Raw genomic sequence first — 17,763 nt, forward strand, 5'->3', positions numbered from 1 at the left:
CTGAATCTGGATTGGTGTAGGCTTTGGTGAAGTCCACCACCCTCTGGTCTCTTGCTCACCATGTCTGGGTGGATGGGAGGGATGGAGAGTGGGCGTGGGGGAGATGTAGGGAGATACAGTCGGGGTGATGACACTGAGTCATCTCCTCTTCTTTATTAGTATTCTGCATCATGGCTCCTGTTCTCACCACACCCTGCCACACTGTACACTGTGCTGTAAGTCTACACAGTCCCCCTGCAGGCTTTTTGCTCTTAAATCTGGGTCAGGACCCAATTGAGAGTTAAGGGAAGATTAAAATGTGCCTCAAATATTCTGAGAAAATTGGCATGTAAAAACTTTGCTTTTCTAACAGAGCCCTAAAGCCTTCCTGTACCCCTGCTATGTAAGGATGAAATCCACTCTAGCCTGTAGATGTGTCATTTTTTCAAGCCAGGGGAGAGAGTTGCATCATTTGTACGGTACAGTACTCCAAATGATGCAACTCATGCTGCAGATAAGCAAACACAATAGTCTGAAAAATCTGTCTGCGTTCACAAGGAAAAATATGTTGAAAATATGTAAAGTCGACCACACAGTCTCTCCAAATGATTGCCAGCTTTACGCAAACAGTTCTGTGCTGCCGTTATATAGATCTCCAGTGGTACTAACTGTAGGCCTCATCTACATCACACTGTTTATTCATTCAGTTCACAGAAACATAGAAACTGTGGTGTTTTTTTCTTAGCAATGCTAGTGGTTTGGCTTCAGGGATGATGGCAACTTTGATGCATCAGTTGGTCTGCCTGTTGAAATATCTCAACAACTGCTGAATGAATGAATTGCCATGAAATTTTGTACAGACATTCGTGATTCTCTGGGTGATCACCTGACTTTTCTTTTAGCACCAGCATGAGGTTTACATTTGTGGTTTTGTGTGAAAAGTCTCAACTACTAAACTGTTACATACATTGTTATGAAATCTGGTACAGATGATTTTTTTAACATTGGGAATCCCCTGACTTTTTCATCCAGTGCCATCATCAGATAGATTTTTTTCCATGTAGGTACTATTAGACAACACTAAAACATAAACAATATGGCACAACACCATATACAGTACAAAATCAAACAGGACAAAACAGACTAGGGATGCACTGATACCGGATCGGATATCGGGCCGACACTGACTAAAATAGCTGGATCGGGTATCGGTGACAATGGAGCCGATCCAGCAGCCGATCCTGGAATCTTAATTCCTGTTTAAGTTTTTGACAATTTGTTTACATTACATAAATAAATACCAATTCTGTAAATGTATATCTATGTATTTATTTGTTAGGAAAGCAATGTTTAAGTCAGGCTTGATGTTGCCTTTCACATAAAAGAGTGATCCCAGTCACTTTCCCACAGTGAGGCATATAGCTTATTACTATTAAGACACTGGTATCGGATCGGTACTCTGTATCGGCCAATACCCAAAGCCCAGATATCACTATCGGGACTGAAAAAGTTGTATCGTGCATCCCTACAACAGACAAACAAAGAAACGCGGCTATGATCTTATAAAGATCTGGAGTCCGTCATCTCCATGGTCATATTCAAAGAGGTTCATTGGCAATAAATCCATAAATTCTTTTAACCAATTTTCAATACTAAAACAATTTGGTTTATGTATTTTCCAATTCATCGTAATGATATGTCTAACTGACAAAAAAGCCAATGCTATGATGTGGTGCATGAGCGTTGACTGTATATTTTCTTCCCTCCGATCAGATCAAAATTTCAATTTGTCCAGTACGTTGGTTTGTGACCAAATACCTGCAAAACTAAAGACATTCCCATCAGCCCCAGCTGTGCTCTGTGTTTAGGTCCAATTAGAAAATGTTAGAATGCCAACACGCTGAACTAGGATAGTGAACATGGTTAAACCTGCTCAACATCAGCATGCTAGCATTGTCGTTGTGAGTGTGTTGGCAAGCTAAAGTTGGCATTTGGCTCAAAGCGTCGCTGTGTCTTAAGTACAGCCTCACAGGGCAGCTAGCATGACACAAGAACTAGTAACATCTGGACTGTGTTAGGACACACACTCCTGGCACAATACATTTCAATCCCAGCTACGGCATTAAAGCAACATTTTCCTGAGTAAGATCTCCTGTGATTAAGTTTTTCATTTCTAATAAAGACTTGCAAAGGGTAGAGGTTAGTTGCCCCGGGCGAGACACATCATGAGGTCAAATGTACAGACATGCCATTCATGCCCATAACTTTATAACCTACTGTAGATCATGATTGTGAGACTGTGCATACACTGGGCCTTAGCCAATGTAAACATGTGTTTGGCTGTGCCGCCACAGTTCATTGAGCTCATTGAAATATCCCAAATAACTCTGAGTCACAAACTTGAAGCTTTTATAATGTGAATAAACAAATCTGCCATGGGGAAGCTTGACATTTAACATGTAGATACTTGACTTAATTGAAATGTTCTTTCATGTTAAACATAATTATATGTAGCATTTGGCCCTTATAAGAGTAGATGTATATAAGCCAGGTTTTTTTTTTTGTATATTTTCTAGACAGCCAGAGAACATGCAGAGACCGTTACCCCGCAGGAATGGATGTTGGCGGTGGAAGCTTTGTGTGTTTGAATAATAGTTAATATCTCACAGGTAGACAGTTTCCCTCAGGGATCGCTCCTGCCCCCCCAGCCCTCATCCTCGCAATATCAAAGGCAAATGTGCTGAATAATCTACTCGTTTTTTGACTGGGAGCTTGACCCCCATGCCCGGAGAGAACAATCATGCACAGGAGGAAGCTTTTCCAGGCAAATTAGCTCAACTGAACTCTTGGAGAGGTCTCCTACCTTGACTTGTTCGCTGGGAATGCACTTTAAGTTTAAAATTGAGCGGAAATTACCATTACATTAAAAAGTAAAGTTAATAAAACATGTTAAAAGAATAACATTTTCAACAGCTCACATCTGCTGGAGGATTCCTGCTCAAAAAAACGAAGGCTGTTCAGAAATCTCTGAACCGTAAAGAAGGTCAAGATGCAGACGATCATGAGATCAAAAGGCCATAAAGCTGACAGTGAACTGTCTCTTTATGAAACTATTATCACAGTCTATACATGGCACACACACTCGTGTGTGACTCAAACTCTGTGACCCGCCGAGAGATTCCTCCTATGTAGACTGCTGGTGTGAATACTGGCACGGTGCCTAGAGAAAACATGTTTTATACCGCTGTCATGATAAACGAGTTCAGGCAACATGGAGGTGATCCTGAAAAAGTAGCACATCAGTGAAGAAAGAGGAGGCCTTACCGAGAATTAGTTTTTTTCTTTAAGTAGATAGTTCCTCATTATTGTTTGTCGTCAACCAGAAAGTAAACATTTTTAGCATTATTATAGTCTTCTGACCATTAAACTTAACTTTAGTGATATTTCCAGTTCTGCTTTTTAAGATGACTGCACAACTAAACTCTGACTCCCTCAGCATGTACATCAGGACAGGCAGTGGCAGACACTAACTAAGCAGATTTACTCAAATACTGTACTTAGATGTAGTCTTGAGGTACTTGCATTTTACTGAAGTATTGCCATTTCATGCTACTTTATACTTCTCTTCATTAGTATTATATTATTTGATTGCTGCACCTCAACCAGCTACAACAGTAAAACACTGCTTATAAGTTAATGATTCAATAATAATACACTATGAAATGGCCCATTTTGCATAATACATTTTACATAAATAAATACATTTACATAATAAATAAAATATGTTTACTTCTAAGTATATTTTTCTGATATATTTATAATATATTTTATGGGTTTGCTTAATTACAATTTTGAATACAGGACTTTAACTTGTAATAGAGTATTTTATCATAGAGGTGTAAAGAAACCCGTAAATATTCACATTTAAGAAGCTGGAATCAGACAATTTCAACTTTTTCTTTCTTAAAAAATCACTCAAACAGATTAATCAATTATCAAAATAGTTGCAGATTAATTGAATAGTTGATAACTAATTGATTAATCTTTGCAGCTCTAGTTGAAACCTTATTTTTTCTGTTGAGTTCATTATTTTAATTTGCTTGCACACAGAGATCAGCTTAGGATAATACACACTATAAAAACACGAGGGAAGAAATAAATCCAGATAACACAAATTCATTTTGGCATTGCTGATTGAATATTGCCAAAGGGGAAAATAAATAAATTAAAGAAAGCTTAGCTGACCAGCCCTGTTTTTGGATAACTCTTTTGACTGAATATTTCTCAACATTGTTAAAATAAACCAATCAAATGAATACATCACCCTTGACCAGAGCATAAGCCTTTGAAAAGGCCAGCGAGGGACCGTGATGGTGTGTCATGTGGGACATAAAAAGGCATCTGAGGCCTTGTTTGAGGAAGGAAGTCATAGTACTTCAAAATAGATTTGGTTTGCTCGTACGGTTTTGGCCATGGTGAGCTGGTTCTGCCTGGAGATTGAGAGCGCCGGGGGGGAGGTTACTGAAGAAGAGAAGGAGTTTTTATTAAGAGGCAGGCTGGCTAGAGTTGATCAGGAGTTTGTGTGTGTATGTGTGTATGTGTGTGTTTTGAATGGGGCTTTTTGTTCCAACGTGACTCACCGTGTTCAAGCCACGGTTGGTGCCTGAAGGGAGAGATGGAGGGAGGGTGAATGGCACAGAAGAAACAGACTTGATGTGGTTAAGTCATTAGGAGACTGCGTGTTCGCTAGCTATGTCAAGCTTCGGCCCACTTTTCTGACGAATCAATAATCCAAATGCCCGCCTGTGAAAGAGACACACACGAAGCGTAAGATCTATCTTCTGGTTCGTCTGGCTCTGGATCAGTTTAACTGTTAGCCAACTCCTCCACAGACTGTGTTTGCTAGCATGGCTAAAAGTACCCTCGACACGACATCAGTCAAACCAGATGGTGCATGTGATTGCTCACTACTGCTTATAAATTTGTCAGCAACATTTTATGGAGTTGACGTTCGTAAACCCTTTTGTCATGGTTCTGATTACTGTGAAAACATAAATGGATTCTTAGTTGTTTCTTAGAAACCACTGTTTGCCTGTGTTTGTTTATAAGTTCTGGAGCTTTAACAAATAGACTCAGCAATTTTACCTCACGTTTTTCCCCTTACGTTTTCTTTAGTAATATCTATATGTTACGATTATGGGAAATTTTGTGCGTCCGATCGGGAGCTCTGTGAGACTGTGGAAAAATAAGCAAAAATGCTGCACAGCGTCGATCACTTGTACATACTTGTACTATATTCAGAGAGTCCAAGTGAAACTGAAACTTCTGGGTTCAGTTGCAGAAGTAAGAAGACATCATACAAAATCACATTGACATTTGTAACAACGCTAATAGCTAAAAAATCCAGCCTTGGAGCAAAGCCTTTCTCAACAGTTATGTCTTGTGGCTTGATTCATATGTTTAGATAAGCATGGTAATTTGAAAAAACAAAAAATCTAATATTGTTTATAAGGGGAGACCCCAAATAGTCAACTATTCGATGATTCGTTCGACGGAGCCTGATTCGACTGCCAACCTCACAGTCGAATCATCGCAGTGATGGGAAAATGTGATTATGAAACAAGATCATTCATAAATAACAACAACATAAGGCTACTGTTTCAAATCAAAGAATAGGCATTTATGAGTGCTAAATATATTTTGATCTCTGCTCCGTGTTAGTACTACGGACGGCGTTGCAACTACACACACACACAACAAACAGCACTGTCCATTATTCTAAATCAACAGCTAAACCATAGTAACATGTATCTCGGTCAATCATTTTAAAATATTTTTCTATCAATACATAAAGCTTAAACAGAGGGGGTTCGATAAGCAAAACATAAAATTAAATATATCAAAGAAATCACATAAACTTAAGTATTGGGGACATCAGATTACTGCATACCAATTGTTTTTTTTAATGAATGAAGTTTTACATTTAAACATTTTTAATTAATAAAAAAATAATTTAAGTTCCATGTTCTGTCATCCATTACTTTTCCTGATGTTTTAGATCCGTGGTATCATTTCGGTAACGAGATATTTAGGCAGGGTATCGCATCGAAGTCAGAACTTTGGTATCATGACAACACTCCTTCCCATGAGACCTAGGCCGTCACGGGCTAAACGTCACGACTCGACAAAAGTGGCGAGTCGATGGATGAGATGGAATGATGGAATGCCAAGCGGACAGAATACAACGAACTACTATGCGTCTGTGGTGTCCTCAGCTGTCCGTTCGGGAGTATAACCAATAATTTAGGCTCTCTATATCCATATGTTAAAATGTTATGAAACAACAACACCTGTTGCTTGCATACGTGCACACGCTCACATGCACACATCACCCGTTTTTTTCTTAGACACCCCTCCTTTGTTTCCCAGCACTCATTGTCACCCAAGTGTGAAAGAAACCTCCACTTGAGGCCCACCCATGACCGCCTCTCCAAGACGTAGTCACGCACTTGGTGTCCCCTCCACCCCTCCACTCCAGCACCGTTTGCCACGGATGTTTCAAAACCATCTGACCTGGCTGTGCTAACGGGTGGCTATTTTGGGAGAGGGATGGCAAAACCGTCTGCTACTCGCAACGGCCATCAGGGAAAAAAAAAAAGAGGGATCGCTAAGAGGGAGTGCTCGCCGAGGGAGTGGGGGGTCCTCCAGTGTGTGTGTGTGTGTGTGTGTGTGTGTGTGTGTGTGTGTGTGTGTGTGTGTGTGTGTGTGTGTGTGTTCGTGTGTGTGTGTGTGTGTGTGTGTGTGTGTGTGTGTGTGTGTGTGTGTGTGTGTGTGTGTGTGTGTGTGTGTGTGTGTGTGTGTTCGTGTTCACAGCCAACCATACCAACAGTGACCAAGTGCGGTGTTGGGGTCATGTGTCGCTGTAGGCCATAGGGATTGCTGTTGAAATTGGAGATTTCATACTCTTGCAAAACCCGCACAGACGCTGAAGTTCATTCTCTGGCAACTGCTTGTTGTCAGTTCAGCCTTTCACCCACATCGTTATCAACATCTTGCTTTTATAAAGCAAAAATAGGCTGTTTTGCTTACTGCGGATCAGAACTCTGCTCGCTTTTTGTGGTGGTATAATGTGTGTGCTGATTTGCACGAGCTTGCACATGCAGTTTGTACTTATTTGATCCCTACAATTTGCACAGTTTATGGAAATTTTTAAATAAATGTATCCCTTTAGCTCGGGGCGTTTGGCACGCAAACCACCTGCCACTTTTAACAGAAACAGCCCGTAGTGAAATATGCGTTGAGGCCTTTTGGGAAAGAGCCTGATCAACAGGTTTGGGCAATGGAACATGCCAGCGAGTGGCTCTCTATTTGCATCTGAAACATCATCTCCCTCTGTGGGACTTGACTAATGCAAGCAAGAAAACGTGTGGTGGTCAAAGGCATGCGTCATCATGCTCGACGCAAGTTGATGCACTAGTAGGCGCATGCACTAAAAGCTTCAGGATTGCTCTAAAGTGGCCTAAATCTGAGATAAATTGAATTTAAAGCAGAACTGAACATTTTCTAAGAAGTTTTCAAGATCATGATTCACGTGTAGTACTTGAAAATTAAATGTAATGCCTTCAAATGGATCTTATTCCACTCCTGCATTAGTTCATCTTACACTTGTACTGTTAGACTTTGCAGGCATGTTGTAATCATTGTGACATTTTACATTAAACACTCACACACACACACACACACACACACACTCTAGAGACAGGCCTGTAGAGTGAGTGGGCCAGTTCCTCCTACTATTTCTCTTAATGTGTCCCTTGTGCTGGAGGTGTGGAGCTGCCAGCATTGTTCACTAGCTACACTGGACGCTAACAGCTGTGTGTATTTACCGATGGTGAACACACAAGTTACTGCGGACATTTTAGCCCTGCAACCACATTTAGTTATTGTTAACAGCAGGTGTTTTGATACATAAGATATGAGGAGCTGTATTTATATTCGTAGGTGTGAGTTCATCTGGCTTTACGCCTTTGCTGTTTTATCTGCGTGTGTCTGTTCAGCGTCTGGCAGAAATGCAGCACGGATAAGGCGTGTCTGCGTGTTTGCAAATCCTAGACTGGTCCCGTTGGACTGTGTAAGCAGTTCCTCCGATGCAGCTCCAGGGTGTGGATCGCAAAAGGCTGTACGACCGGGCCTCCTGATGCAGCTCCGGGGTCAGGCTCATAGGCATTATGGATAGGCCTCGAGATGCAGCTCCAGGGTTGGGCTCATAGGCTTTATGAATGGGCCACACGATGCAGGTCGTTGGGTGGGGCGCATCACCGTCCTCGCACGTGTTTGGTGGAAGTTTGTTTTGAAATATTGGATAAGTAGGATCATGTTTTCCTCCTTTTTTTCCCTTTGGATTCATTGGATAGGTGCTTTCCCACAGTGCATGAGGATTCATAAGGTTTAATAACATTTGAGGATTGATATTAAAATCAGAGTGACACTTCTCCCTGTCACGGCGATGAGATCCTGCTTGTCTCCCATCAGCTCTCTATTTTTATTCAAACTAAGCTTCACGTGACCAAGCAGTTTGCTTTGTTCGGAGCAGTTAATAATTTGGTTGGAGGGATTTGAGAAGGAATTTTGTGGTTTGCCAAATTGTGCCTCTGGGAAAAAACACAAACAAAAACACTCACCACAGATTCTTTACACATGAATAACAGTGATATCAACACACACCAGATAAGGTACTGGAAACTGCTGCAATTAAAGAGCGTCTATTTTAAAACTTGTTAAAGTTGCAGTATTTCTGTCGTCCCTCTTTCTATGAGAAAAGTGTTTAGCTGGGAAACGGCAGCATGTAACATACCATAGAAACTCCAACACAATGACCTAGCTTATCAAACATTTGTGTGAGAGAAAGAGAGAGAAGTGTATTTTATATGCATGGAATGTCTGACTCATTACTCCTGTGTGTGTGTGTGTGTGTGTGTGTGTGTGCGTGTGTGTGTGTGTGTGTGTGTGTGTGTGCGTGTGTGTGTGTGTGTGTGTGCGTCACATCATCAGACAAGCTGAGCTTAACGAGGTTAGTTAGATCATTTACATGTTTATTCTCCCCATTGAGTTCAGGGAACTGTCTCTTTAGCTGTCACTTTGCATAGACAATTGAAGCCCAATATCTTTTTTACATAGCAGTTTAAGTCTGATAACGTGTTGTATCTGTTTGATGAGCTTCCTGGTTCTACCTCAAATATGCATGTGTGTGTGTGTGTGTGTGTGTGTGTGTGTTCTAATGTAAACGATCCTGAGTTGTTCAGTTCAGTGTTTTCGATCATTGCAGATGTTCTGAATGAAGTTAAATGAAAATATAATTTGTGTGACTATTCATTGTAAAGTAGAAACGTAACGCTGGATGTGACCCGCACTCAAGAAAATTAAAGAATCATACTTGTTGTCTTACTGTATTTATTTATTTATTAGGAGCAGGGGACAAACATTTCAGAGCAGTCATCATGCGCAGCAGGCAGCAAGAATTTACACAAATAAGCTGGTCACATGACCCATCAGGTGATGTGTTTTTCTCTTTGAAATATTCTAAAGATGATCTGGAAATATTCTCTTACTGTCAACAAATCCTATGAAAAGAATAAGGCTTCTACTAACGATTATTCTCATTGTCAATGTTGATTAGTTGTTTGATCTATAAAATGGCATAAAATGGTGAAAAAAGTGTTTCCCAAAGCCCAAGATGACGTCCTCAAATGTCTTGTTTTGTCCACAACTCAAAGATTTTCAATTTACTGTCATAGAGGAGTAAAGAAACCAGAAAATATTCACATTTAAGAAGCTGGAAACAGAGAATTTTGACTTTTTTTCCTTTAAAAAATTACTCAAACCGATTAATTGATTATTGAAATCGTTGTCGATTAATTTAATAGTTGATGATTAAATAATTAATTGTTGCAGCTCTAGAAAAGAACAAACCTAACAATTAATTGATCCGTCTATCAAGTTTTGTCTGCGTAGCCAAAGCCTGATATAGTTTATTCCTCCATATAGAGAAAACACATCAAAGTAGTTCCCAACAAATACTATTTACTCATGTTTAAGTGATGTCTGCTACTAGAAACTACAGTACCCAGCTGTACATGTCTAAAAAGTGGAACATAATCTTAATAAGAGGAGATATTTCCCATTTTGTTAAGTTAAGAATTAAAAGTTATAACATACAGTAACTCATTTTCTACACAAAAACAACAACACAGTTAATATTGTTTTGAACAGAATCTTTATTCAACTTATTGCACATCATTAGTACACATAATCCAAGAATAAAACAATTTACAAACCTCCACTTACTCCTTTAAACCTGCAGTAGGCAGAATATTTTTGGCATCATTGGGCAGAAATTCCATAATAACCTTTCAGCATATTGTAATTCAAGTGTTCTGAGAGAAAACTAGACTTCTGCACCTCATGACTCCGTTTTCACACTTTAGGAAATCTAGCCTGTGACAGGAGACTTTGGCCAATCACAGGTCATTTCAGAGAGAGAGAGCGTTCCTATTGGCTGTGCTCCGGCTGGTGGGCGTTGCTTGGTATTTCCTCAACTGGTCTCAACATGGCTGCCGGGTCACAAACTTTCTCATTTTACATCTAAACAGTACACTTCAAGATGTTTCTGAAAACATATTAGGCAGAAATAGGCATTACAGTAACAGAATATTGATTAATATTTGATCAGCGCTGCCTAGTTTCACCGTTTGGTCGGAGTTCGTGAGTGATTCACAGCCAGCTCCCAGAGACGGCAGACTCCAGCTCGGCTCTGATTTGGTTGTTTTCCTCCGGTCTGTGAAATCTTGCAGATGCCGTTAGGAGCAGCGGAGGACACAGAGGCACATGATTTTTTTTCAGATTACCTGTCTCATGCACTTCTGTCAGGATATAGTGACCGTTTTATAAAAAAAAACTTTTTTTAATCATATTTGCTCCATTTCTACCCACTGCTGCTTTACCACTGTGTATTCCACACAAAGTCATTAACTCCTGAAGGTAGCCATCACTCAAAGGGACAACCATCTATCTTTGCATGTGCCTTTACATCCCTCTAGTCATCCTTCAATTCACTCCACGATTAGCCATGGTCACATATAGGCCTGCGACTCAAAGCCTTTTTCACTTGATTTTCATGCAGCCATCAGCACTGCGCCAGACAATCGGTTCTTTTCATATCTCGACAGTGGATGAACCCAGTAAACTTGTCTTAGTGAACACTACTCTGATTTAAAATGCCCTAAGTGGCCTGTGGCTATGCTGCCTGGGGGCACTGCCTCTCAATGACGCTACGTTGTGATGCCGATAGATGGCTTTCACACACCAACACACACATCCTCAGACATTTCTGCTCAATTTGATTTCACCCGTTTGGTTACACTCTGCCAGCCGATTTCAGCTATCAACCAAATCAAAGAGGGAACAGTCTGAGAGGATGTTCAGTAGTAAACTTTTATAACCCTAATCTCCTCTACTTTTTGTCTCGCCGGCCTTCATTTCACTGATTTTCTAAAAAACACCTCGCCCTATTTGTTTTATTAGCCGTTTTAACACCTTCAGAAGGATTTTTAACTGCCTGCCTATGAAACCTACCATGCAACATAAAAATGTAAAAATATATTAGCCATATTGGGCTCCAAAACTGCAGACATTTCAGTGAAAACGTCATTACTGATGGACTATATGATGAATGTTGAGGAGACAAGAAACGATCCCTGTATGATGAGAGAAGTGCAACTTATTACACTAACATACAGATATTATCTTGTTCTTCAGTAGATGAGATAAAACATGATACAACTTCTTGGAATATTTAGCTTTGATTGCATAAATGAAATACAAACCAACCATTGAGAGACATTAGGCCCTCTAGGTGAGACATTTATAGGACGCAGCAAAAAACAATCAAAGGCCTCATTCTTCCAAAACACGCCTTAAAATGAAGTCTTTTGCACTTCCTTCCCCCCGGTTAATGTCGCTCTCCTCAGGCTAAGCAGATGCTTATTGACAACATGCCGCCACCATGTTATGGTCTCTTTGAACCACGAGACTCGGCGTGGCGAACGGGATGGAGACCTCATGACTGCCAACAGACAGGACAGGCGGGGAGGCGCAGTCTCCCCCCGTCAGTTCTCTCTGTGGGACGCTTTTGTCCGATAAGAGGTCACGCACCACACCTGATTAAAGTCATGTGCTCCTCATTGCATGACGAGCAAGTCAAGACAACAGGGATGTGTTCTGCTGTGTGTGTGTGTGTGTTTGTTGTTTGAGCTGGAGGAGAGCGAACGCATCGACATCTGTAGCTGGGTACATTTTGTGCTCATCTTCATCTGAGGAAAATATGTTTGTTGTTTCAGTTCATATCCTTCCTTGTCTTTCTTGTTCTCTCTGTGTTTGTCATGTGTGTCCAAGTGCGTTTTTCTTTGCTGTTTAGCCAAAGTTTGAAAGCATGTGCTGGGCTGAAAGAAGAGTGGTGCTGTGTCCCTGTGAGTGGGTGCGTAGGGTCTGGGTCAAAGCCTTTTAGTACTTTAAGACCTTAACTCTGCTCCGGGGGACTCTTACTCCACACCCACGCCTCGTCCTATTAAACTCTGGACCACATCTACATTCCTGAGATTAATGTAGACACAAGCTCTATAGATACCCATGCACACACATATATTACTGCTCTGAGATACATTTGTAGAGACAGCCAAAAAAAAAAGGTTCGTCAGCCCTCATGTGAGTCCTAAGCTAAATATGTCCAGATGCAGCTTCATTATAAACTACTATTCTATAATTGAAGGCCTCCAAACATGACATAAAACCTGGCGCCTACAATACCCACAATGCAACTTGACTGCTCACAGTTTGGTCCATAAACATTTATAAATAAACAACGCATTGGGCGCTTCAGCCTGTTGCAGCAATATGTCAACGTGAGCGCCATATTGGACCTGGCAAGACTGGCCTGTAACCCTATACAAGTGAACGGGGGAGCTGCCGTGTTTTCTGGATAAAACGCACAATAACGTAACATTTCTCAACCGATTTCAATGAGTCTTTATTATATGATCTAGTGCTTTTTATCCAGAAAAACGGCAGCTCCCCCATTCACTTGTATAGGATTACAGGCTAGCGTTGCCAGGTCCAATATGGTGCCCACGTTGATATAAGATCCAGGAGTCATGCGATGTCTATGTATACAGTTTGGTCGGGTGTGTAATGCTACTTGCGGCTAATGTAGCCTTAAGCAGAGATGAGGGCTGTGTCCGAAATCATTCAACCATTCATGAAACCACATAATACAAATTTATACAACTTTTTTCACATATGCTGTAGGACTCCTCAACACCTGTAAACAGACTTTGATGTGTAAAATCGATGGAGTTCCCCTTTAATCAAACGTTTTTAGTTGCCCAATACAACACCCTAACCATGCAATTTATTTATATTTACCATGACTACAATCTTCCCCTCGCCTTAAACAGTTACACAATTAAACCATACATCAACTGTACTACAGTTGCCTCTTGTGGATGTTGGAATGAAATGGTTAGAAAACGTTGGCATTGAAAGTTCCACAAAAAAAGGTTTAGTCACGTTGTTGGTGATGTTCGTAGACCCAACGACCGTGCCTTTGGGAGGTTTGTTAGCACATGATTGGATGACATTTGTCCGTGGGGTATTTTTCTCATATGAACGATGATCATGTCATTGTGCCCGGCGGTAATATAGTATGTACAATACAATTCATTCTCCGTAGGTTGTCAGGCACAAACACTGAATGTAGCCACAGAGAGCTTTTACCTCATACGTTATGTGAGCTAAGAAAAAACGCCCTTAATGCCCCGTCAGTAATTCATTTATAAAAGGAAATTCATTTGTAAGGATCATGGAATTTTTTCAACCCATAGGAAACCATGTAAGCATGTGACTGTAGTACAATATAAATCACCAAAGTTGAGTTTGCAGCGAAGACACACCAATGCACAATGAATCATTGAAGACTTTTCATCATTAACAGACAGTTCATTGGCTTACATGTGGAAGTATTTTTTTCCAGTAAAGAAAAAATCTGAAACATGGGCACTAAACCAGGAGCTTGTGGGATTTATTCCCTTCTCTAAACTTAGACTACTTGCTGCATCTCATCATCTTGAGACGGGATGTAGGTGATCTATCTGAGCCATGATGAAAAACGATGAATTTAGAAGCACATACTGACACCTGTGCAGCTGCACAATACTCCCCTCTAAACGGTATATATACAGTCACTCACTCACGCACACACAGACATTCACCTTCTGCTAAGCCCTTAATCAAAAACATGCTCGTTTTCACCCTACATGTTTACCCAGACAGATCAATCCAGCTGATCCATCAGCTCCTTGACCTTGAGCTTAACCTAACCCTGACAGATAGAGCTCCTGTACATGCTCACTTTACTGCAGGTGTGCAAATGTGGTGCGCATTTGTGTTGTTTGCATGTAGTGTATCTATATAACAGTGCATGCAGTAGGGGTGGGAAAAAAACTGATTCACCTATGTATCGTGATTTTTTTTTTTTTTTAGAAATGGATTTTTTTAATGCCAGAATTGATATATTTGCTTCATTTGCGTATCCGTGGAGGTAGAAGGAAGTTACCGCTTTTATTGTTGCAGTCAGAGTAGCGTGACGTCATATACGTTCTTTATACGTCAACCAAAACAAACAGTCGCCGGCCGGCCGTAGCAAGCAGAAACCGTCAGATACGGCAGAACAGAAGACAGCGGAGGGTTGGCGTGGATACGACCTGCACCCTCACATGTTAAATCCAAAGTGGTAAACACTACACACACAGTAAAGTATGGAAACACTTTGAGTTTCACACATTGCCAGGAAAAACAGAGCTAGACATCATGGCTAAAGCTGCATACTAACCAAGCCAGCCGTCACTCTCATCTCCGTGGTCAAATCAGCCGACGCTACAACTGTAGAGCACCCATATACTGACATTTATTTTAAATACCTTCAAACAGCGCCGATGGAGCTGACCATGGATGTATAAAGAGAACGGAGCTAATGATAAGAGCTAGCGACGGACTTGGCGAAGTTAGCGGAAGTATACACACGTGATTATGTTCGGTTTTCATAATAAGGTGTTAACAAAGGGAACTGTATATACAAAATACATATATCGAAATAAGATTGATTAGATTATATTCACCAGAAGTATAAAACATTACATGTTGCTCATAAATTAAAAAGAAAATACAACTAATTTGTGAAGGAAATGTCTTTATTTTTTGATTTTTGGGTTGCTGGGGGGGAAAAAAATAATAAAAAATGCATGACAGTGATTGATATATTTGACTTCAGGACATCTCTGAATACATACATGCTGAAAATCAAACATTTTTACTGTATCAATTTAGACAAAGTAAAAGTCCCTAGAAGTTTATGATTCAACTTTTTCCAATGGTCTTGTGTTAAAGAAGTTAACAAAAATCACAATAAATCGTAATATCAAATCGCAATACATATCGAATTGGCACCCAAGTATCGTGATAGTATTGAATCTGGAGATAGGTGTATCGTCCCAGCCCTAGCATGCAGTGGCCTTCCTCATGCATTGATTGGTCCAGTGGGGCTACACTCACTGTGAGTGGGGTATCATTATGTATGAGTATGTGGTTGAATGTGGTGGTTGTGTGCATACATTTGCATTCATCTGCATGCTTCCATACTGTATTTTTTTTCCTGTCTTCGTGTGTGTATTGGTTTATGGTTGTACACACATGCTCCACTATGTGTTCCACATATGTGTGCGCCTGTATGCATACATAGAGTGCTGTACTGTACATGTTTCAGCTATCCGCATGTGCGTTTCAGGTTTAGCATGTGTGTGTCAGGAGCATGGGTTGTAACTCACTCTGACTGCGAGCTGAGGCCCCTGGCAGGGGAGGCTGTGGGTCTGGCAGGTCTCAGCAGGGCTCTAAAGCAGCTCTGCAGCTCAGCTCGGCTCCGCTGGTGGTGGCGGGCCCGACTCCATGTGACACTGAAGAGGTATTCAAGAGAACTCCTTACTGGGAGGCCTCCGGCGGGAAAACAGGGCAGTGTCATCATCGTGTCTTATTGTTGGCAGCCACGGTATAGTGCCACAATAGGTTCAGAGCCACCGAGCTGAAAAGAAGCACGCACATTTATGCCAGTTGATTTCAGTACAGCGTTTGCCATTTTCCCCGTGATGAACGGCAGCAAGAGCACTGTTACAGTTGCCAGGTCTGCCTTAGAGAATAGGCATCAGTGTGGCACCTTTTAAATCTTAAATCAGACTCCATCACTGGCTCTTTAACAGTTTCCGAGCAGCAATACATTGGAGCATATGCAGACTGTCTTAAGGACTGGAGAGGTTCATTTACAATTTCATGTCTTAAAGGAATACTCACGCACTTTAGTCAATAAACCTGCACGGTGGTGGACTCGGGCTCTCTGAGGGGCAGGGGCAAAAAAAAATAAAAAGGGCACCAGCTGCATGCGATGGGGCATTAGCGCACAGAAAGTTTCCTAGCATCTAGTGCAGCCTGCATCCCGTCTTTTCAATTTTAAGGCCACCCTAGAGGGCAGTTTTTCTCCATTTAAGGGTACCAAAGTGAGCACTTTATAGTACTTTCACCTCACAGCAAGAAGGTCCCCGGTTCGATCCCTGGTCTGGGCAGGGCCTTTCTGCACGGAGTTTGCATGTTCTTCCGTGTTCGTGTGGGTTTCCTCCGGGTTCTCCGGTTTCCTCCCACCACCAAAACATGTATCCCCCCCAAAGGGGGTTGCATCAGTAAGGGCATCGGGCGTAAAACGTATGCCAAATCAGTTTGCGGATCAATGCTTCGGCTGTGGCGACCCCTAAGGGGAGCAGCCAAAAGACGAACAACATAGCTGGCACCTTATCAGGTTCCCCTACTGTAAAGGGAACCTTTGTGCTGTTTTACCAGGAGTTGGATGAAAAAATTGATTTAATCTCTTTTCATACAGAGATTGATATGTTTAGCCTATCGTCTGAAAGCGAGGGTTTACAGCTAGCCTACGGCCGTAAAAGATTCAGTCCAGCAACTGCACACATTGTATCCTGCACATTTTACACAAAAAAAGCAAGGCAATGTGGTTTAACTAGCAGTTGACTTACGCATAGGAGCTATTTACTCACCAATAACCACTGGGACCAGTGACTGTACAGTGTGTAGCACCTCTGAGATGAAACTGGCATCAATTTTTAAGCCAATTGAGCGTAATTCACAGAATGTTTGAGTATTTCTTAAAAATACACCTCATTACCGCACTTCCTACATTTATTTTGTCTCGACTTGTTTACCATATAATCAAAGTACCTGATTTTTTTAAGTCCTGTGTAACTGCTGCAGCAACAGCTGCGCCTGTTTTTTTCTTAAATGCTATGAAGTAGAACTGAATAGGCTTATTGTAACAACTCATAACTCATCTGGCTGCCACTGGACCTGCATATGAATCATATGGCTGTTCCTTTCACCCGCCTCAAATGTTCTTAATTCCTCGTGGGAGATGAGCAATAGTTAAAAATCCACCGTTGTATTCTCAACAAAAATTTAAAGTGATATTTTTAGATTGTTACCAAATTTTTTTCAAAATGCAATGTTCATGTTCTTCTTATTCATTTACAATCCATCTTAATCTGAAGATGCTGACGGCAAAGCTGCTGCCTCTGTGGATGGCTCAGGTGGCACGGCATATGGAGAGAAACAAAGACGAGGAGT

The sequence above is a fragment of the Sebastes fasciatus genome, chromosome 3, assembly GCF_043250625.1.
Source record: "Sebastes fasciatus isolate fSebFas1 chromosome 3, fSebFas1.pri, whole genome shotgun sequence".
Lineage (NCBI taxonomy): Eukaryota > Metazoa > Chordata > Actinopteri > Perciformes > Sebastidae > Sebastes > Sebastes fasciatus.